General features: G+C 30.9%; 2 pseudogenes; both read right to left on the bottom strand.

Moving 5' to 3' along the window:
* Nucleotides 1-5,093: 5,093 nt before the first annotated feature.
* On the bottom strand, nt 5,094-8,359 carry LOC113872266 (annotated as a pseudogene).
* A 4,031-nt stretch (nt 8,360-12,390) lies between these two features.
* LOC113871605 lies at nt 12,391-20,676 on the bottom strand (annotated as a pseudogene).
* Nucleotides 20,677-25,156: the final 4,480 nt, after the last annotated feature.

Below are 25,156 nucleotides of genomic sequence, written 5' to 3'. Positions count from 1 at the left end.
TACTCTATTAGCCAAATATGCTAATTGTATGAAACACTTGATCCAATACTCAATGAGCTTGTCTCATTCTTTTATTTGACTATCCTTCTGTTTTACAATGACTTCATATTCTTTCATTACCCTAATCATTTCTCATTTCTCATTTCTCCATATTAATTTCAACCTCGCACGCTACAATAATTTCTTGTATCTGTTGATCCATGTTTTGCACTCGTGCCTGAAGCTCATTTACTTGGGTCAATGCTTCTTGTTTATCGCCTTTGGCTTTGTACAATGCACCTTTCAGTTGACGCTTTTTATACAAGGCTGCATTTCGTTCTTTTACCCTCAATCTCAGCTCTTTGCTTGCAGCTTCTAGACATCGTTGAACCTTAAATGTATGGTTTTTGCACTGACTTTTGCTTCTTCCAAACTTCTTCATAAGCTTGTTATTTTTCATTATTCTCTCTCTTCAAAATGGCACAAGTTTGGCGGCTTTCTTGAAGTTTCCTTTCCATCTTTACATTTTTCTCTATCATCTTTGCTATTCTTACCTTTAATTCTTTCACTTCTTCATCCTTAATAGGTACTAGATTAGATGATTCAGTTTCTTGGGAGGTACTTGGGGCCTTAAATGGTAGCTTAATCTCTTGGACCCTTTCATTAACCCACTGATAGTAATTTGCTTTTGTTGTACAACTCGTCACACCTAACTCTTTTCCTTTTCAAATAACCTTTGCCTATGCACTCTACTTTTTGGATTAACTTAGTGAAATTTTCGTCTTCGTAGTAGAAGACAAAAGGAGTCAATAGTTTTTTGGCATGTGGTCCAATAGTAGGATAGGCAAGCTAACGTTGCCCCATAATTGGATTATAATTGATGCACCATCGAGTACCCATAAGAGGAACATTTGGGTAATTGCCACAATGATAAACTATGGTTGTCGACTACTGCCATGGAGTGTGCCACCTAATGTGTCCTTCATTCAAGCTAGCTAGGTGGTTGGCCTATTCTTGACCACTCTTCGTCCCAATTTGAAACGTCTACAAATCAGTGATCGGACATTTGATCTCACTTAGTCTTTTGAAGATATGGGCTGTGAGCCATATATAGAGCATAACCAGACAACATATTATTCTTTTTCCTTTATTTTCATGGCAAAAGCTCAATGTATAGTAGACATCAGCCAATATAGCAGTGACAAGATTTTCAAGTCAATTTTTGCGTAAACACATCTATGGCTGTTAAATCTACAAAGTTGTCATGCTTGAGAAAAAGGAAAATGCCATAAATAGTGAGTGCTAAAACATCCATAAAAGTCTCCCAATCTTCATTACTTACTAGGTTATGCATATGTCACTCAAGAAAATCTCTCGTGAACTCTCTATTTTGATGTCTCCCTTGACAAGCTTGTTGCAATTCTGTTAGGTGGATCTTTAAGACAGTGGTTATAGTTAGGAGGGATACGTAGTGCTCAAAAGGACGGTATGGTTGTTGACCTTCCAAAGATAAGTCTAAAATCTACTCAAACTCCTCTAGTGTTTGAGCTAGCTAAAAGTCTTGAAAGGTAAAATATCTTAATAGAGAATCATAATATTGGGTTAGAGCTGTTATGACATCTTCTTGTACATCCACCTTCATCAATCTCAGAATGTTTTCAAACCTTCTTACTAAAGTGAGTTGTTAAACTATCTTCAGCTTCTTTCGCAACTCTCTCAGACTAGTGGTGTCAACTTTCTTAACTTTTAGATGCAACTTTCTTCTTAATTCAATTGATTTTACTCTACTACTACTTGATCCCACATTAATTTCTATTTTTCTCAGAAACTCAAACAAATTTGTGATCTTTAATCTATAAATAAAATAAAAGAAAGGAAATAGATGAGAAATTATTCAAAATCTTGTATTTATTTCATTGATATAGGATACTAGTGGTGAGGACCAATATTGATTCTAAACAGATAAATTATCCATGTAAGAATCATCATTGGTTTTAAACAGGTTAAGAAATCCACTAGGCACTTATATCGATGAAATAAATATGTGATGATCATGATAATGAAAGAATAGAATGAATCATTATCCTCTTTAACATCTCCTTGAAAATTATTATTTGCTTTTTCATAAATTTGAATTAATGCTTAGAAGGATAATGCTTTACATGACAATGTAATAATGCAAAAAACATGCCAATTGTCATCATTAACCCTTTTTCAAAAACCTAATTTACTATTATAACAAGTGTTGTAAGGATGCAACAAGCATGATCTTTGGATTTATGCTATGCCATAACATGCAAAATGATAATGATACAAAAAAAATTAACATAGAGAATCATGTGAATCACTAGCCTTTAAAATTTAGCAAAATTTCCTTTCCTTTTGTATTTTTGAAACTTTTAAGGCACTAATAATTTACATAATTTCTAAAAGAGGAGATAAGAAAAAATGCTCCCTTTGTGCCCTATTTTAGATCCCCGAAGGGTCTAACTTAAAGGTCTAAGGCATTCTTTTATGTGTAAAGACTCATCAAAGGTAGCTTGTAATCCTAAAAGGCCACTAGAGTCAAGATTCAATCTTTAACGTTAACCACAACAGTAAGGAGTCTACTAGACGTGGGACATCAAGAAAAGATCAAACTCTAGCTAGGGTTTTCACGATAGTCAAATAGTATGTTTGTCCAAAATGACACTGCTACATAACCCTTCTAATTCTAAGCGTACTCAGACTCAGGTATAGAGCCCCACTCAAAGTGTGTGATGAATGTGTAAGTGAGGTATGTGAGGGAGCATACAAACCGTATCAACTCAAAAAATAAAAGCTGCAAAATAAAACAATACGAGAATACCACAAAATATTAAGAGTCATTTATCCTAAGGTTAACAAAAATATCAAAAGGGTATATACAAAAAGATTACAAAATTCATACATGAAATAAATACATGAACAGAAGAAACATAGTTCAATTAAATCAAATAAATAAGAAAATAGAAAGGGATTAAGCAAATAAAAATTAAATTAAACAAATTTACACAATTAATTATCAAAGATTTTACTCTCTAAAATTTTTTTTTCAGTGGAGTCGCTATCTGTCGTAATAGTACGACGAAAAATATTTTTTTAAAAAATTAGTAGAGTTGTTACCAAAGTTTATCTAAGAAAACTTCGGAAAAACTTAAAATTTTTATCTTTGAAACTAAAAATGGATTCGGGAGTCATTGTAAGGAAGATGTTAACACCTTACAACGTTCGTTTAAATAACGATTACCTTAAATTATTTGTGCAAATTTATTATAATTTTAAAAAGTTAATCCTAAAAAAATAAATGTTGCTATTTTTATTTTTAAAGAAAGAATATTTATTTATTAAAAATATTAACTAATCTTAGAAAAAGAAAATTTTTTTTTTAAAAAATTATTTTGACTTGACGGATATGATTCGCTCCTACGCATCTCCAGGTGCAATGAAGAACTCAAAGTCACATAGTTCTATATAAAAAATTTAGAAATTTATGAGGTTTTAAAAGAGCTTGTTTTAAAATTAATTATGTTATATATTTATTTTAAGAGAAAAGAAATAAGAATAATTTATATATTTTAGGATACAAGATAGCGCAGTTATACATGTTACCCTTGAAGGAAAATCACACATCTATATTGTAAGTCGTTATAATAAGTGTGGTAATTAAGATCAAATATTTTAATTTATGAAAAATTATTTTTTAATATATAATTTAATTTAAAAATTTTGATATTCAAAAAAATTTAAGATAGCGTAAGCTATATATAAATGTCTCATGACTTATTTGTCGATCGAAAACAATATAAATTGCACATCTATATAGCAAAATTTGTATAATAAAATTAAGTAATCAAATATTTGATTATTTAATTTATGAAAATTAAAAATATGACTTAAGAAAAAAATTAAAAGTAAAATAAAATAAGATTATTTTTACTTGATGAAAGGAATAAATTTATTTGAATTGATTTAAAAGATTAAAACTGTGTCTGACAAATTTATATTGCATAAGACTTAAGATAACGTTGCTACACATAGGTTTTGACAATTTATGTAAAGAAAGAGATGCTACACAATAATACTATAAATAGTCACATTAATACGATGGAAAAAAAATTATAGATGATAGATTTTAATTAAAAATAATAATAACAATTGATTACTTTTCAAAATATTGATGTTGCGTAAAACTTAAGGTAATGTTGGTACACATAGGTTTTGACAACTTATAATACATAAAGGTAGAGTTGCTACACATTAGCATTATAAATTGTTGAATTGATTTTATTTGTTTATTATGATTCTGAAATAAAATATAACTTATCAATTATAAAATAAAAGACAATATGAACTCAAGACAAATTATACCAACTTAACAATGAAAGTAATATTAACGAACAATTAAGCGAGACTAATAAATGAATAACTAAGGAAAAGACAATTATATAACACAAAATTAAGAACTTAATTTTTAATATTATTTTTATTCATTCCACCATTATTAACATCATTATGTAGAAAAATAAAAAGAATTAAAAAAATTCAAAGATAAATAAATAAATAAAATAGAATAAAAAAAAGATGTTAAAGGTTAATAACAAATACATAAAAAATAATTCTAAAACATCTCATTATTATTATTTTGTATAAAATTAAAATATTTTGATTTATAATTTGAAAAATAATAAGTAATAAAACATATTATATATATATATATATATACACACTGCTATGATGAAAGCGCCCGCACTGAGGGTTATAAATGCCCTATTGTATCTTAATTTTTGCCGTTTCCTGGTGACATCTGCCAAAGAACCTTGCGCAACTTCTTTTTGGCTAATTGGAAATATCTTGATTAAATAAATAAAGAAAATATTTATTTATTTTTTAAAAAAAGTAACTGATAATAACAGAATTTTATCAAAGCATATTCATTATACTTTTATAACTTTAAATTAAATAACTTGAACTTTAAAAATTAAAATAAACAAATTCTTTAATAAATAATATGACAAATTACCCGTTTAATAGTTTAACCTAAGGCCAATTAATTAAAAAAAGAAGAAGAAAAAGACAGAAGCAACTGGGATGTGTACAGTTAAAGACATAACTCTATAGAGGTAACAATGAAATCGTCAGTTAATTACAAGCCGTTAGTAATTAAAAACTTAAAAGCTTTATCTACTAATAACATGTTTGTTCTGTAGTCAGTCCAACAGCTGAGCACAAGCCAAAAACAAACTTGCAACAACCTCCAATACACATAATCTCGCTATCTCAACATCATTTCTTACACACCTATGACAATCGCCACCCAAAAGTAGAAGCAAGCATGCTCACACTGCCAGGGAAAAATTATACTAATATTTACTATGTTCCTACAGTCTAGAACTATATTACTAGGCTGTCTCTGAGGGCCTGCATGCCCTTTTTCCTTCCATGGCATCTTTCTTCTTCTGACAGTTTGTGCAGAGGAATGGACCTTCCCATGGCTTAGATGCTGGAGAGAAAAATGAGCCTGTGCTTACAGATAAACCATCACTGGGGGGTTGATCTGCTTGGCAGACCGCACATCGGAAAATCCCAGAATTTATGTTAGATGGAAAATCCTTACCCAACCTACATTTAAGACAAAATTTAAGAATCAAACAGACGTACACAACCCATTGGGAAAAGGATTTTTGTTCCAGTCAATGAAGCAAAGCAATCATAATACTCTAAAAGGAAATATGCAAATATAGTCCGAATTACCTCTCTGTAAGCATTGCAGAACCCTCTTCAAATAACTCCTCTACAACACCAACTGCAGAAAGCTTATTAGTACCTTTGTTTGTTGGGTTTTGAGATTTCTTTCTGAAGAGAAGGGAAGTTAGCATATTATGTTTCTTTCTCGGCATTGTTGGTAACACAGGATAGTCTGAAGGAATAATATCTACAACAAGGCAAGTTGTGTCATCCTTCAGCCCCCTTGATCTTAGAGCTTCCTGTTAAAAATCATAACCACAAAGCATTCAGTAGAGAAGATGATGAGAAACCCATTCCTGAAAAGATAGGAAGATTGCTCTAATTAACCATCACCTTAACCACCAGCTTTGCAGCAAGCTCTGCAGGTAGACCACGGCATGCCTTGGCAGCCATATCAGAAGATAAAGCATCCCAAATACCATCAGAAGCTATAATAAGCCTTCCACCAGCACTTGAAAGCTGGCGAACCAATTAGAAAATTTTGTGAGTTTGAAATTTAGAAGAACACCTCCACATAAAAATGGTAAATCAAACCATAAAATGAAACCAGCTTACCTTCACTTGCTTAACATGTGGTATTGGCACAATATATTCTCCCACATCTGTGTCACCAATTGATCTAGAAAGGCACAAACCACCAGGCCAGCAGCGAAGAGGCCCTACCTATAAATATATTAAGGAAGTAAAACAGGTCAGTTAAACTTCCTGATTAGAAAGGAATGTGAAGATTACATCATACCTCATTGCCTCCAAATACATTGAGTCTTCCTACTTCACCACCACTGGCAGTAACACGTTCCCTCTCTTCTGCATTTTCTTCTAATCTGTGATCAACTGTCAAGAGAGAAATCACACCTCCCTGAGTATCTAATATGCAACGGGAATCCCCAACAGATGCAACAGTAACAGTCCATCCATCAATCAGAACAAATGTAGCCGTTGTTCCAGAAGTTTCCCCTGCAGGTGAAATTAAAATGTCAGCATAAGTGCACGTGGAGAACACCAATATGGATGCAAAGAAAACTCTGATGTACCTTTCTGCTGAAATTCTATGTCAGTTTTCACAAAACCAACAACTAAAGCCCGAGGCAGAGCTTGAAGCCATTCATCCCTGCTGATATCTTGGGGTATTGCACTCATAACATTACTTAGTATGTTTTCCTTCGCAAAAATAGCAGCAGATATACCATTATGCCCATCAAAGATCTGCCAATCAAGAATTCCTTACGGAAATCATAACCATTGTGGGAACAAATTGACGCTCCACTTGATCACTGAGAAAATGTAAGAGAAGAGAGAAAACATACACTTCAATTATCATTTATTTACTAAACCTGAGAAACAAACATCTCTCCAGTGTGCGGAACCAATTACCATTTCAGTCTTATTGCAATATTCTCATTTCTTATATTTATTTGAGCATCTACCTCCAAACATTTCACCAAAAGCAAAAGGATGCTAATCGTGTCAAATAAATACAATTTTAAACCAAGAACATAAATAATACCGCAAAAACAGAAAACAGTGTTGATGAATCGCCAGGAACTCTTTGGCAATCTGTCTTGATTAGAAAGTAATCTTCTCCTTTCTTTGCCAAGCCAGCCTGCCCATACTTCACAAAAGGCTTTTCAACTTTTCCATTTCGTAGCTCCTGGCCAATCAGGGTTGCCAACGGAACAAGGGGTGGCTTCATATTTGACAATTCAGTCGTACTCATCTTAGTTTAAAATTAAACATTTCTGGAATCCGAGTGAACAAATCCTAATCATCCAAACATATTTGAAAACCAAAAAGAAACATAAGATTCATGTTCAATAACCAATAGAAATCCAGAAGACTTTTCGCTACCACTAGCAGATCTAAATGTTTAGAGTGTCAAAAAATATTAGGAGCACAATCCAACACAAAAGAGGAAGCATTAGAGACTACACCATTCGACACTGTTTATTTGTGTTCAAAATAAGATCCATTTAATTTAAAGCCCCTCCATACCATTAGATATAAGGAGCAAGAAATCTGGAAGTCTAGAACAGATCATAGATAATGGCCATTACAATCAAACATGCCAAATTCACTATAATTAAATACAGCAAAATTTCTTTGCATTTAATAATATCAGATAAAATCACAATCAGATAACTCAGCGAGATGAGTGCATTAGGAATTGAATTCTCATCCAATTAGCGATTACAAAAACTGGCGTGCAAATCCGAACCCATAAAAGTAAAAACTTTTACAATTATCTATCTCATAATTGCTTATCACGAAAAATGCATATCCACCTACCTAGGATGCTGCATTAAAAAAACACAAACAAACAAGTTCACAAAAATCTCAGCACCGTAGGTTCAAGTTAGGAAAAAAAAAATCAAATTTTTTTTAAGGATTCACGTGAAGCACGAAATGGGAAAGAGGGGAATGTGCGGGAAAAGCAAAACTCACAGGTGAAAAATGGAGTCAGTATTTGATTATCAAAGAATAGAAAGCATTCGGGGTTGAGATCATAAACCCTAGTGGGTGGGGGGAGTGGCACCAGAGACTCAGAGAGTGATCTTGCTCTGCGATTTGATTGGTAAAGAAATGTTCTAGACAGAGGAAACGCGGACAAATAACCACTACCTCATAATCACGTTTTCGTCCTCAATTTTTGTAACACCCAACTTAAACGCATTGCCGTATTTTCAAAATTACCCCACTACCCTCCTTCCTTTTCGAAATAATATATAACCCTATGATTTTTTTTATTAAAATAAATATTATAAATGACATACAATAAAAGTTATAATATTTTTACCAAAAATTTTATAATGATACATTTTTAAATAATTTCTATCATATCATTCATTTTATCACTTTTTTCTTTTTTATTTTTAAAATTATAAAAAAATTGTACAAATTTATTTTACAATTATAATTTTTCCACAGAATAATTATGTAATGGAATTCTAATTTTATGTCTGTTTTAACATAAATTTTAAGAAATAATTGTTTTTAAAAAGTTAAAAAATAATTAGCTTAAACTAATTACATTCTTTAAACTGAAAATATTATTGGGGAAATAATTTTAAAAAACTATATCTAATACTCCCTCCTCCTGTACGGTAGACTAAGTAATGAGTCTAATAAATATTATATCATTCGTAAAACTTTCATGGAAATAACTGAGTTTAAATCAAATACACATTTTTCTTTTATCAAAATTAAGAGACACCGCAACTAATATATTTTTAACCTTAAAAAATAATATATTATTTCTAACACGTTTTATTATTAACTGAAATTTTCTAAAATTCATGATGTTGTAAATAATTTTTGTTAAATAATGTATTTTAACAGCAAGTTAAAAAATAATGTGTTACTGTCAATTTTTCTTTTTTACAGAGCACTGCATATAAATCTAAAATAAATCAAGCCAATTAAAACATAGAAGACTCAAATAACAATTTGTAAGTTTTTTTTTTTAAATACCTGCTATTTTTAAAAATTGAGTATACATATGCATGGACATAACGTGATATTGTAATTTGATATTAACAAAAAGAAAAATTCATCAGCACTGAATCAAATCTTCCATTACTATTTTTTTTTTAAATATGTAATTTGATAATCAGTTTTTGTTTTCCTCGAAGGTGTTTGACATTGTCTCGATTCAGTTCTTGGCATTATGCAGCCAAATCGAACAGTGACTCAAGTAAAACAAAGAGGAATGAAACAAAATCACGTAGAAAAGTATTGACAAAAAAGAGAAACTCACAAAAATACTCAACATTAAAAAAGTTAGCCTGCAAAGAAATGGTGCTTTTAGCAATATATAGGATGGTAGTGTTTATTTTCATTGAAAAAAGTTCTAAATTTCTTTTGTTTTTTCAAGAAAGGATGTAGAAGGAAAAATAACACAAGGACAAATTTTATTTATCATTTTTTATATGCTGTTAACAATTTTTTATTAATTAAATTAAAATTTTATTTTAATAACATACTTATATTTAATATTATATTATTCCATACTATCAAAATAAAATTTTAATTAATAAATAACATCTATAATACTTCAAAAAAAAAATCCATCTTTACATTAAAGAGGTGTGGAAAGGATCTTGCTCTAAATTTATAATTTTGAAATAATAGGCTAGTTTTTAATTAGTTAAATGTATAAAAAAAAGGTATTTTGATACAGCATATATATGATTACAGCTAAAAAATATGCTTTCAACAAGTACAATGTTTAATAAAGATAATCAGAAAATTTTCCTTATATTAAGAAAATTAAAAACGAATTTTTTAACCTGTACAATTTTACACAAGATAAACTTCAATAAATGTATTATTTAATCAACAAGGGAAGAGTAAAAATTAATTTTTTTAAAAATTATAATAAAATAATTAATATAAATTAATTAAATAATATATTTATTGAACTTTATCTATATAAAGTTGCATAAGTTAAAAAATGGTAAGATTAGTGAAATGTGGGGCTGTACTCCAAATGGCATGCTTAGCTTAATTTTTTTGACGGTCCAATTGGATGCTTCATAGTTGTAACAACTAGTCATTGTGTCGCATCACTCAACCCAAAACATTATTTATAATTTCATAAGTCAAACAGGTCGTGCCAACATTATCATAATTCATTTATAGTTCCAAGTATATTTTTCCTATCATTCTGCAAACAACTTTTCCCAATGATTAATCCACTTTGCTAATATGTTTCTTATATTCTTTTATTCTTTTATAATGTAGATATTAAATAAAAATGTTCAATTATCGTTTATTATGTTAAAATATATAATGTATTAGTTTTTTATCTAATAATTTGACAAATTTGTAGAAATAAAGTGTAAGAAGATTTAGAATTATTCAAGAATATAATAACAAATTAATAAAATAATTTTTTATCATGAATTATAATATTATTAATATATATTTTGTATATTTTTAGTAAATTTTTAAAATTTTATAATTGGTATTTTTAATGTATTTGTTAAAAATAAAAATAAAATGATTTCATAAAAAATATATAAAAATAATTTAAAATTATTAAATGTATCAACAAAATTTGTTTCAAATCTTTAAACAGTAAATAAAAAATATTTTTTAATATGGATATAATAAAAATTAAAAAAATAATTTTTTATAATATTTAAACTTATCTACATATTAAATGAAGTAATATTTAAATTTAGCAGTAAGTGTCATGGTGACGTGGCCACGTGGAGGTGGAGGCATTGAAGAAAGGTAGCGGATACAGCTGGAAAGGCAATTATCTGTTGCCCACATAACTAGATATTTTTGGGCCCATCCTTTTAATATATTCATCTTGACTTTCAATCAAATTATATATTCTTTTTAATAATATCTGTCATATCACTGTTCAACAATTATATGAAATTTCTGGCACATGTGAAGTGAAGTTGAAGCGTGAAAGGAGGGTGACGTGTGAATGGGGTTGAACAAGGGAGTTTATTTTGAGAATCTTGTACTCTAATATTATCGTAAATCAAGTATCTTGTTGCTAATATAAAATTTACAGTACGCTGAGTAAGTAAGAGGATTCAGTACTCTCTCTACGCACACAGAATAATTCTAATGGTTAATTTTATATAAATAAATAATAAAATTAATAATTTAATTAAAAAATATGTTAATATCATCTTATCTTTAAGATATTAAACGAATCACACTTATTAATTTAAAAAAAATATAAAGTATCACATCTAACACTTATTTTAAAAATTTATTGTTACCTGTTAAATTCCTAACTCATCTAACACTGGAAATTAAATTTAGACTTCTAATTTTATATCTTAATACATAACATAAGTTAAACACAAATTCTACAAATTAAAATATTAAATTATAATTTCAATTCCATCATCCATATCACTTTTTAATGAAAAAATTTTATTTCTTAATTAAGACATTGATCAATATTTATTTTATTTAAACTGATTTAAAAATTATTTTATTTTTGTAACAAAATTTTATTACAGATAAAATTAAAATTTTAAATTATTTATTTTTAGCATACTCACATGGCCGTTTATTTTGTTTGAATTTGTTTATTTTATTATCATTAGCATTTTAAACATTTAAAAGTAATACTTTTCAATTAAAAAATTAAAAATTTATGATATCATTACATTTTTATGTAATTAATGCTTTATTTTTTTTAATAAAATTCTGTTATTTTTAATGATTTAAAATCAACCCTAACCTAAATAATGATGCTAACAATTAATTTTTTCTATTCACATTTTTTCGCCCAGATGGTGTAATTCAGCAGAGAAACAGCCAACTCAAAGCATAGGAAGCACAAAACAAAATTATCAACTTGTCTTCTTCTCTTTTTTCCTATCCTCTTCTTATTCTCCTTTCCATTTGTCCCCTTGGGTTCTTGTTCTAGTGAAACAAAGGGTACAAAAAATTATAAGTTCATTTGTATACAAAAATGGGGTTTGTATAACTATAAACAGATTGGTATGGAATCAATGGCATCTCATGGTCATCACCACTAGATAACACCAAGGCAAGTGTTTTACTGGCCCTCTAATTAAAAAGGAAAAAACCTCTTCCTCTCTCTACATCTAAATTATAGATGCACAAAAAAAATAAAAATGTTAAGGCGGTGGGGCAAGAAAACAGGAACCTTATCACTTGGAGCAGCTTCTTCAATTGACATTTCCAGTTCTTTTCTTTGCATCTGGATGCTTTCTTCGTTGATTAACTATAGTGGGTTGTCTCTTTGATGATGAAGAAGACAATGACGGGATCATATTTCTTGTTCACCCACAAGAGTTATAGGGAATGGAATTAGAAGTTAGTTAATAAAATACAAAAATTTTAGTTGTTCCCGTAAGAGAAGATGAATAATAATAACATGATATCCTTGAAAAGAACAGAAGCAACGTGAAGTGCATGAATACCTGGTTTCTTGGTTCTTTACATGTCTCGGACGAGCGGCTTTCTTTGCTTTAGACAGTGATCCGTTGGAAAGATCGGTTGCTTTAGGTAAATGTACCTGTGAATAGCAACTCATATCTGATTCTGAACATTCACTAGTTGCTAACTCAAGCTCATCATCTACGCATATTTTTGAAGGCTCTAACAGAAACGTGGGACTTAGCATTGGAGAACTCGAGTGTTTGCTTTCTGTTTCCCACTGTCCCAGGCCATCATCAGTCTCAGTAACTGATTCCTTATCATCCTCCTTTCCATTTACCCCTCCATGACTTGGCCACCGTTGTGAATTCCTACAAATTTCCAAGGGATCAACGCTTCGTCTTTTCAGCTTTGATGTACCCTTTTTCTGCCCCTACAAAACCGTTTTTCACGTACATGTGAACATATTTTGCAAAATATTACATTAAGTATTTGTTTGGATTACTCGTTGAACGTTAGCTGAAAGTTAAAAAATTAACTAAGTTGTGAGATGTGATAAATTAACTGATTGAATTAAAAGGGTATAGTTCAATTAGTTGTTAAACTAATTGATAAATATAACATGACATAAAAGAAGGAATTAAGATAAGAAAATAAGAATATAAAAATTAAGAGTACTAAAATAATCTCTTTTACTAAATATGTTGAATTTAATAAAACATGTCAAATAAACAAGTTAGCTTAAAAATACAAGTTTGCCGACAAATAAAAGGGCTATTGTACGCTAAAATTTAAGTTATAACAACATGCACTGAAATGATTTATGGAAGTTATGGTTAATAATATGTTACCACCGTGCTGTTAGAATCGTCTCCTTGTAGCTTACGGTCCCCAGAATTCCAACTAGGTGGTGGTACATAGGAAGACAGTGGAGACTTCAGCCTTGGTGTTTCACTAATGCTATTTACAAACTGTTGAAGCTGTTCCAGTTCTCCATCCTTCCTCTCCAAGGCTGCCTTCAGACTAGCAATCTGGCAGTAGAAACACTCAACATTAAAAATAAAGATGGACCATTTGAACATATAGTGATCATAAGCACCCTTTAAGTTCTTAACTTCATATGACCCAAAAAACAAAGAAAGGAAAAAGTAAGAACCTGTTCTTTAAACTCTTTGACATCTGCACTATCTTTGTTAACTCGTGCAGCACCAAGTTCAACAGTGGCAACCCTTTCAGCGAACTTGAGTGTACTAATTGTTTCTCCAAGAGCTTCATGCTCCGGACTAATATGAACAAACATGAGTGTCTTTGCTTGGCCTCCTGATACATATACAAGAAATAAATTCCTCAATAGCTAACACCGAACAGTGGAGACAACACCTTAGTAATGAAGAAAAATATTATTAGAAGTATGGATATGAAATCATACCAAGAGAATCTTGAAGCAACTGAGTAAGCTTACTGTTCCTGTAGGGAACGTGTGATTGCTTTTGGGCAAGTGAAGCAATCACATCTCCTAAGGCAGAAAGTGACTTGTTAATATGTTGAGCCTCCTTCAGCCTATCTCCTGTGACCTCAGATTTGTCAACTCTCTCACTTCCTGCCAAGTCAACTAAGTGGATACAACCACGAAGAATATTTTCTGATGTATGCTCTTTCCCTTGAACATGAACTGTCAAGCAACTGCAATTATAGCATACAAAATAGTACCAATTAATATTATGATGGAAAATATACATGTTCAAAAAGAACCAAAATGTGTGATAGTCTACTCACTAACAAAAATAGTAATGGGAAAAGTACAACGTTTAAAATCTTGTTTTGTAGGTAAACTTTAAAGAAAAAAAAAAAAAAAAACTCATATTAGCTAGATCATTTTAAAAATGAAATCAGTGCTTAAGCTCAAGAAATGAAATCTGCACCTATGAGAACGACTACTCCGATCATTCATGGCAGTAGCACTAACTGCTCGATTCTTTTGTCCCAAGTTCATCAAATTTAAGACATCGGAAGTGGATGAAACTGGAACAAGGTTTGCATCTGGCACGTTAATCCCATTATGGGAACTGTTGCGAATATCTAATGTATGCAAGTGTTCAAGGATCACATAAAGGAACGACAGAATCATTAATACAAAAAAGAAATCCTAGCAACACACTACCCTTAATTATTGACTAAAATTTATTAACAGTATATAAAATTAAGTGGGTCTCTTATATTAAAGATTTTTTCTTGTCCTTCTGTAGTTTTTAAATAAATAACTAGGAGGGTGTTAGAGAGTATATTTTTAGCACTTCTTAATATAAATAGCATGCATAGACCCAGGATACAGAAAACAATTAGTTTGCGTAGAAAAAAGGATATCTTTTGTTGACACCATCTGTCGCTAGTAGGTCTCTGACTTGCTCATTGTAAATCTCAAGCATCTGAACGGATATATCATAGTGAATGGTGTCTTTCCTTCGTTCTGAGAGAAGGAAAAGATCTCTGAGTGCACGAAAGTTGACCCCTGCTGTTTCCTCAGAAGGATGGTTTGGTCCAGACTGCATCAATACGTGAATGCACCAGGGTAGTTACTACAAGATAAAGGGAGAAACATTGAGGATGCATGAATATCTTACCATGGTGTGCGTTTTCCCTGATCCTGTCTGGCCATAAGCAAATATACACACATTGTAGCCATCAAGAACCGAACGAATCAGAGGTTGAGTATCAGAGAAAATTTCCGCTGTGGGGAAACAAAAAGAGTAAAACAATCATATAGTCATTATTTGAATGAAAGGAAAACAGAAAAACCAACCTTGGGTTGAAGAAGGACCAAATACTCTGTTGAAATTAAATGTCTTCCTCCCCTCTTTCCCATGTTTGGAGGGTATTATGAGTGAGATACTTCCTTCTTCTATGTTGCTGACAGTGCCATGTTGATTTGGGTGCGAACCTATTATGGGTCGAACTCTGCAGTACACCCTAATATTTCCTATCAACATGTCAAATTTGACCATTTAGTCTAATTCCGAAAATAAATAAGCAGAAAGATTGTTGTAGACTCTGATCACTTGAGTTTTTTTTACCCTTCAGGTCCTGCAATTGATTGTATAACTTGCGGTTTTCTTCAAGAACTCTCTGGTATCCTGAAGAAGCAGAAGCTAGGGTATGCATGTGCTTACCTATCGAGGGTAGATTATAAATATTGTTGTAAAAAATGTGGAATTTTTTAAAGCAGCGTACGTACATAGACGGATGAAATCCTCCTGGTATGTCTTTTGCAGAAACTTCATTCCTGTTTTTGTTTGATGAACCATCATTTTCAGTTCCTAAGAATTGTAAACATAAAATTGGTTACTTTATCTTGTGCATTCCTGAAACAATGTTCTAACTCAAATTCTGGTCCCATGAGGAAAACTCCTAAGCCAAACCTTTTAATCTAGCTCTAGTTGTTTGATTATATAGTATGTATTAGACTCAGAGAGGGTGCAATTTGGACTTACTATATTATATATATTGCTAGAACAAGTTACCTGGACGTTTTCATACTGCTGCTTCAGAGACTGGCTGCTTGATTCTTCGACAACATTGTATTTCACATCATCGCATTCCGTTTCTTTAACCTCTACAGCTTCATCTTCTTCCATCTTCATAAATGATTAAACCGAAATCAAGTAACGAAGTTTGCAACATGGTACTAAGCAATTTATGAACACGTTGGTGGTTTATCTTCTTGACATGCTATATTTACCTCTTCATCGTCACAAGCAGCTTTTGAAGTTGAATTTGAATTCTCTGCTTCAGGTTGTGCCTTATCCTTTTGACTTGCTTTGAACTGCCATAATAAAAATTTTGTCATAAAATTCAGTAAGACCCATGGACCCAAGTTTGGATGAGAACATCCAAATCAAAACAATATGAAGATTTTCTTTTGTTACTAACGTGAGATTGAACTTGGCTTAATGCCAAAGAGATAGACACCGTTTCATTTTGGATTAGCATGCGTTGTTCAAACTCCTCCATGACTCTGTTAAGTAGAGACTCCACCACCTGTTATAATGTTATATATCAAAATCAAAGAAAGAATGAATGCTGTGAAGGAAAACATTTGGACCTTGAGAAACACATGGAGTCAGGTGAACAGTGAATTATCTAATATAGGAGAGCATAAGCAATAATAACCCTTACTTACGAATGGAATTTCTTCTTGCTTCTTATCAGACAAAATTTCACGAACTAGTGAATTCAAAGATGAAGTAGAACCCTGCAGATACAAATCCAAAAAGCTAAGACAGATGCTAAAGTCACTCACCGCATGTGAACAAAAGCAAAAGATGATAAGCAATTTATACTCTCTAACCCCTTTACTGCGATCATGCCCCGCATTATCACTATTTGAAGATTGATCACTTAACCAACCATCTCTTTCACCTAACGACATACCCCTTGACACAGACCTCATGAATGGTTCTGAGCTTTTCCAAATAATTGGTTTCCCAGAGGTAGTAGGAGGCTTTGGATTCCCACCATATTTCCACGACCCATTTTTTCCTCCCAGTTGCCATTCACTGTATGATTTGAGTGCTAAAACACAATTCACTATCCTCGATGATTTCCCTCCCTGCAAATACATACACCACCACGTGGATTGTGGAAGAAAAAAGTGTTGAAGGTCAAAGCAAAATATAGCAACCTAGCATGGATTTCAATCTAGTGAGTCATCATAGTAATGAATGAAACAAACAAGTAAAAACCACCTTTTCCAAATCAGAAACTTCAAAGGTGGGAAGCCCCATTTCCTCCATAGTTACAAGAAAATTCCTCACATTTTCAAAGTATTGATAAGCAGACAGAGCTGCTCCATCAGGAATAACAACATTATCGCAGGGTGCTTCAACTACCTAACAATACAGGTCCAATCATTGTCATTTGTCAGGACATGTTCACGTAGTCACAAGCATAACTATATTCAGGCCTATTGACCTTTTTTAGGGCCCTAAAGCAAAATAGAAAATTCGGCTTATTTCAAAAAAATTATAAAATATAATATAATAAAATAAAAACATATGCCAATAATTCTATTAAAATAATATGACTTTTTCAAGTGAATGCATTTTTTTAATAAAATTACAAAAAAAATATTCTTTTGTTCAAACAACTCCTATATTATAATTAACTATAAAATCACAACAAATTATAAAAAATAAGTTTTATGTACATTTTGAGATATAAAATCATTAATGATAACATTAATATTAATGTTTTTTAAAAATTCTTTCTCGATCAATAAAATTACAAGATCATTCAACAGTTTTTGTGACATTGATGACCTTAGATAGGTTTTAATCAACTTTAATTTAAATTTATTTTTTTCAGTTGATGCTATAATCTTTGGGACTGTAAAAAAAAAAAGCTATAAACCATTAAAACATTTAGATAGCAATATATAATTTGATAAACTCAAGAATTATTTAATTTTTAAAAAAAGTTAAAATTTTTCATGAGCTTTAATGCTAAAAAGAATAAAATTTAAAAATAAAATAAAATTTTGAGTTTAAAAAGGTTAAAAAGTTGACTATGTTTATGGTAAGTGAGATATAAAAAATTGAAAGATTTTTTATTTTTTTATTTTTTTCAACTACAAACTTCAATTAAAAACTAGAATTTTTTGTTTCACGTGAAAGCAAAACCCAATTTTTACTTTGGTACCTGTCAAATCTGGCCCCGGACGGTGCACTGGCCTTACTATATTACATGGAAGTTGAAACAAAGGAACATACATACCTTGGGCACTGCTCCAGGTTGAATTTTGTTAAGAGCATTGCAAAGGATAATGCCACTACGCAATGCAATTCTGAAATCTTCTTCAGAAGGCTCATTGGGCATGGCTTTCCCTCCAACAACACCAACTGTCTTTTGCAGCCACCCAGCTGCTTCATTTCTTCTTGAGGCTGCAACACCACAAAGGTGGCAAGTTGGCTAAGTTTCATTCATGCTTTCTTCTAACAATTAAACTCGTGTCTTTTTTGTTATGTTATGTGATCAATATAATATAAACCATTTAAAAGAAAACAGTTGTCAACAACGCAAACACGTGTCATTGATTATAACCAAAAACCACAACATTGCCAATGGATTGAAAATTTCTCAAAAAAATTGAATTAAGAGAAGAGAAAACAATAGAGATATAGGATATAGGGATGTTTACAAGCTTGTTCCGCCTTCCTTGACGCCAATTCAATTTCGCTTAATCGACCTCCATGCTTTTGAAGAACATCTTCAACCACAGATACAACAGAGAATGGCAAAGCGGGCTCCGGCGCCATTAACACCAACTCAAGAAATGATTAAGAAAACCAAGTCGCTTAATGACCCGGAATCCAATTCAAATCCAATATGTTAACTAGAAGAAAATAATCCAAGCCTTTGATCGGTCTTGGGAAAAAATGCCACCATAATTCTTAGCTATATTCTAAGAGAAAAGGAGAAAAAAAAAATGAAGACACAGATACTGGGTTTCTGAGAAGAGCTGGTGCATGAAGCTGCAGAATCACAGAGAATGGCAAGGAATTGTAGAAAGTGAAGAGAAAGAAAATGGCTTTGGAAAATTTTCTCCCATTTTCTCTCTCGGTTCTCTTCTCTGGGCTCTCTTTCTCCCTCTAATTTTCTATTTCTAATATTAACGTAAAATAACTACACCGAAGCTGGTTCCGAGCCTCTCGCCCCCTCGCTTGATATTTTACATTTAATTTTAAAGGGTTGGAAAAACAACAGTTTATCATAGATACTTCTCATTTCTGAAATAAGTGATGACTAAAATTTTTACGTAAATATGATCACAAAATGGTAAGCATTTTTATAAAATTCTAGTTATTTATTTCGTAATTTGAACTGAATCTATATTACAGCTATATTTAAGTGTGTGATATCTACATAACTGTACTTTTTGACTAATAATGAAAATTGTGATTATTTATAGATTATAAATTGTTATTTTGACTTTTACGTATTTTAAAAAAATATATGCGATATTATGCTCGTTAAATTATTCCACAAAATATTTTTTATCGTCGATTTGAGATCAAATTATCAACTGTATATCTCTTTTTTATATATAATAGTAACTTTATCAAATTTGGATTCTTATCTGTGTGTATACTTTCTTTTAGAAGCTAAATAGCAATAAACTAGCAATGCAACATGACAGGTGATATTGCATTGTGCAATTCAAATTTGTATACACATCACGTTATATGTGAGATTACATGTTATTCACATTTCTCAACGTATAAATCGTTAAAAAAAAATAAAATCTTCTGAACTAAAGTAATTAACTAGCACAATCATTAACATTATATATAACTTCTTTTTTCACATTATTCATCACCATAGTTATTATTTTTGTTAATTTATTTTTCATGCTGTTTTTATCTTTGTTAAATATGATTTTTATCTTAATAATTTTTAAAATAATGTGAATAAAGCAATGAAGTTTATAATATGAAGTCTTGTCAATAGATTTTTCAATCAAATAATATGAGTAGTAGTAATAAAACAAGCAATGAACTCTGCTTGTATAGTAGAAGAGACAACAATAGTTTATTTTTTACCTGATATAACACTTCTAGCCATCATGAAAATGTATTCTTAAGTCAATTTCTTACCATTAAAACACCCTCCAAGATCTAAATTTATGTATCCTAAATTTCTAAAGTATCAATTCTCCTGTATATAAGAAATACTATTTGGTTCTTTATAAATAATTAATTACTTTCTTAGCAATTATCTAGTGATCATTCCGAGGAGTGGATTTATATATATAAAAAATTTCAACTATCAAAATAATGTTAAGTCTAACAATTTACTACCACTAACCCAAGGATAAATACACAAATAAACTTCATCATCAACTAGAATAGTTTGAACTTCAATCTCAAAGGCTATAAAACAAGCAATAAAACAATATGAGTAGTAGCAATAAAACAAGCAATGAACCCTACTTGCATAGTAGAAGAAACAACAATAATTTATTTTTTACTTTTTTAAGGATATAACACCTCTAGCCATTATGAAAATATATCATGAAGTCAATTTCTTATTATTAAGACACCTTCCAAGATCTAAATTTATGTACCCTAAATTTCTAAATTATCAACTCTCTTATATATAAGAAATAATCTTTGGTTCTCTACAAGTAATTAATTACTTTATTAGTAATTATCTAGTAATCATTCTGAGGAGGAGATTTATATATATAAAAAATATTAACTATCAAAGTAATGTTAAATCTAACAATTTACTACCATTGACCTTAGGTAAATAAACAAATAAGTTTCATCATCAACTAGAATAGTTTGAACTTCAATCTCAAAGGCTACTAATGCTACTATTTTTTTCCTCCCTTAGTTGTCATATTCTTTAAAAGATCACTTAGAAGATGTATAGAGATAGTTCTTTTAATAACAATTAGACTTAACCAATCAAATTTTTTCCATTGAGTCAAAAGTTCCTTTTGTTCATGTGCACTTTAGTAATTGACTATAGACTAATCCTCGTGCAAAACAAAATCAAGATAAGCAATTCTGAAAGAAAATTCTAGATTTTGATTTTATTTGCTATTATTTAATCTAATTAGGATTTCAATAGGCACAAAAAAATTGTTCATAAAAATAATTGTTGTCAAGATAAAATACAAATGCATCATAATATATTATAAGACAAGATATAATTCAAGAAGGAAGCAAACTATCAAAGTGAGACAAACAAAATAGTACATTTTCTTTTGGGTAGGAAGCACAAACCAAGGTCATTACCCAAGTTAATACCTTTAATGAGTTAATCTATGAGTGTACATTGAGTTGAAAAAATTGTCCTCTTTAGGTAGACAAATCTCTCAACCTAATACATTTTCTACTAACTCAATGGATACAATAAAATACTTCAAAATAAGGGAAGGATTACAAATTAATATCAAATGATTGCTAGAAGACTAGTTTAGTTACAATAAATTTTAAAATAAAAACTAAGTCTTATAGCAGTTCATCCATCCTTTTACTAAGTCCGGTGCTGATCGTCTTAATTACCTGAAAAATGAATGTAAGGATGAGTACTCTACACTACCCAAAACACACATTTAACATAGAGTCTCACTTCCAGAATCTTCCCAATACATTCAACAAATACAATCACAGGCAGCAATTCACATCTATAAGTACAAAACACAAATCTATGCATACGCATACCAGTCATACTCATTATAGTACTGTGATTACAGATTTACACCATGAATGGTCGCCGGTTACCCCCGCTTCACGGATACCACGTGGGCAGTCACGGGTCGCTCAGTAAGGATAGTGGTCAGAGGTCTAGTCAGGAAGAGAGTGTGTGGCCTGTGGTGCACCCGTACTGCAGTCGGTGTCACCACCACTCTCTCCTCCCTAAGGTATTCCTACCGTCCTCATCTTTCACACCCCCAGTATATCGCTAACCATTCACAGCACATCACAATGGCGCTATTACGTCCATTCACACATATATTTCACTCATGCATGCAATAATCATGCTTACACACAGCACACGGCCCACGTTGCATTTAAATACACGGCACTAGGCCCATATTCATTTCACATCACACGGCACATAGCCAATATTCATCTATCATGCAACATTTACATACAATCCACATCCATAAAGTTCGGGTCAACACACATAATGTTCACATATCACGGCACATGGCACACATTATATTTCTCAGCAATTTCCTACCCCTAACTCAGTCATAACACAATATTAAGCAAAATAACAACAATTCATTGCACAAAAAAGTAGGATAGAGCCCCCTTTACCTTGGATCGATGTCCCACACGCTAAATCCACCAAGAAGCGCTCCCCCTCACGGATTTCGTCCTAAACACATGGAGAAACTCCATGAGAACATAGGGAAACCACGAAAACAGAGAAAAGGAATGAAAAACTGAAACTCCAACCATTAAAACTTACCTCCAAGCGTTCCCCACACAGATTCAACCTTCAATCAAGCTCCCGAACGGCTTTGGAGGCAATTTAATCGGTGGAAAAAGGGCTTTGGGCATGAGAGAATCGAAGGGAGAGAGAGAAATAACTCTCCTCAAACCCTAACCCCCTTTAAATCCCTTTCTGGTCACGACACTCTCGTTACAGCGAGATATTCTCACTGCAGTGACACGCCCTCTCACTACAGCGAAAAAATCAGAGAAAATTACACTCTGATTTCTGCAAAATATCACTACAGCGAGACTGCACCCAAAAATGCACTCCAAATTGTCGCTCTGTCGCTACAGCGAGAAGGCGACAATTCTGATCCTTCCTCTCAGGGCCCTCTCACTACAGCGAGAATACTCTCGCTGCAGCGAGAACAACCCAATGTTACGCCTCGCACTTAGGCACTTAGCCCATTTTCAGCCTATCCAGTCATACATACACACATCCATATACTTAATACACATAAAATATCATTTTTAAATAAATCAACACATATATGAATATATATATATATATATATATATATAAGAATAATAATAATTAATATTACTAAAATTTAAAATTTGGGGCATTACACGAAATATATATATATAAAATTCACTATCAAGACAAAACAAGAATACATCATAACATATTACAAGAGAAGATATATCTTAAGAAGGTAAAAAACTATCAAAGTGAGGCCAATAAAAATAGTATATTTCTCTTTAGGCAGAATGCACAAATCAAGATCATTTACCCAAGTAATACTTCAAATGGGTTAATCTATGAGCACACATTGTACTCAGAAAATTATTTCCTTTAGGCAACAAATTTTTCAACCTAGTTCATTCTCTAATAACTTTATCCATTTTCAACTTTCAACCAAAACATACAAGCACCCCCCTTTGGACAGGTAATTGCATGCACGAATAAAAATATTTCTCAAATTACAAATATTTTCACAAACCAATACAAATGGTCCTACTTTAGTGGTAACAACTTGTAGCAATCATGAAAATTTTTATAGATGAATCAATTCTCTTATGTCTAAAATCAAGACTCAATCAATAGACAAAAGCATCAAAAAATATCTTTATTGGTCATTCTTCAATTATCAATCACATTCTCAGTATGTTTTGCATTCAAATAGTAATAACTATATATTAAAATATTTAAATATTAAATTATAACTAAATATTACGTTATAACAATGAAAACTAAAACTTATAATAATAATGATAAAAGCTAATAATGTGTTATAATATAATAAAAACAATACATAGCTTCAACCAATATAAGTTATTACAATGAGATCAACACAATTACACATTCTTCTTTGGACAAAATGTGCAAATCAAGATCACCAAAGTTAGAACCTCATACGATAAGTTACTTAGTAAACATATAATGGGTTCAAAAATCTATCCTCTTTAGTCAATCAAATTTTTTAGACCAATGTATCTTTAATAACTTCATTCATAAATTTCAAATTATGCTATTCAGATGAGCATATGCTGGGTTTTAAATTTATTTCTTCTAAGTAAATTGATCTCTTAGAGCAACGTGTCTTTAATAGCCACATTAATAAATCAATTCCCAATTGAATTTGTTATTCTAAATCACATAACCATATTCAAACATAAATTTTAATTTGTAGTAAAGAATTAATAAAATAAATGAGTTCAAAATCATATAATTTAGGCTCTGATACCAAATGTAAGAATAATTTATTCACATGACATTACATAAACTTAGAACAACAAAGATAATTAGAAATACTAATAATAATAATAGAGTTTTAGGCTTATTGAAGACATAGTCTTTATCATAAAAGTCATTGTGTACGAACTCTAAATTTTGTGAGAAACAGTATGCTCAAACTTTCTATGTAATTCACTTTCTCATATCACAACACTTAAAGGGGCAAGTTGTAGAACAATTCATTTTATCACATAATGATTGATGACTACAGAAGGAATTTAACCAAATATATAACATATTAACTCTAGTTCCCTCCTATTATAGACTTTTTTTTGTTAAAGCTTACACTTTAATTCACGTTAACTAATATAGATATTTAAGTTTAAAGAAAAGGATTACTTAAAGTAATTATTAGACTTATTTATATACTTCATCTAAATAATGAATTAGTCTGTTTTTATTAAAAATAAAATAACATTTGATTGCAGTTCACAAAATTTATTAAATAATTCTAACAAATACTACACATTTGAATACACATTTTTATATACAATACAAGATCAATGCACACAATCTATGCAAGATGCAATGCATGATACATGTTCAATTATGTGTCAAGTCTCTTTTTTACATGCCTTTGACATGTATATAGGCCCAAATATGTTAATACCTTATTAGATTGTGCAACTATCATTTATAGGAAATTATTGAAAGATTTTATTTCTTATTAGTGCAGATAGTTAAAACATAATTTTGTTGACAGAACATGTTACCCACATAAAAATTTAAAAATGACCTAACACAACCTTTTTAATATTTGTTCACATCTAAACAACGAAGTTTG

This window comes from Abrus precatorius, unplaced genomic scaffold (assembly GCF_003935025.1).
Source record: "Abrus precatorius isolate BTA unplaced genomic scaffold, Abrus_2018 Scaffold7, whole genome shotgun sequence".
NCBI classification, from domain to species: Eukaryota; Viridiplantae; Streptophyta; class Magnoliopsida; order Fabales; family Fabaceae; genus Abrus; species Abrus precatorius.
Note: the sequence above shows the minus strand (reverse complement) of the source record. Positions and strands in the feature narration are given on the sequence as shown.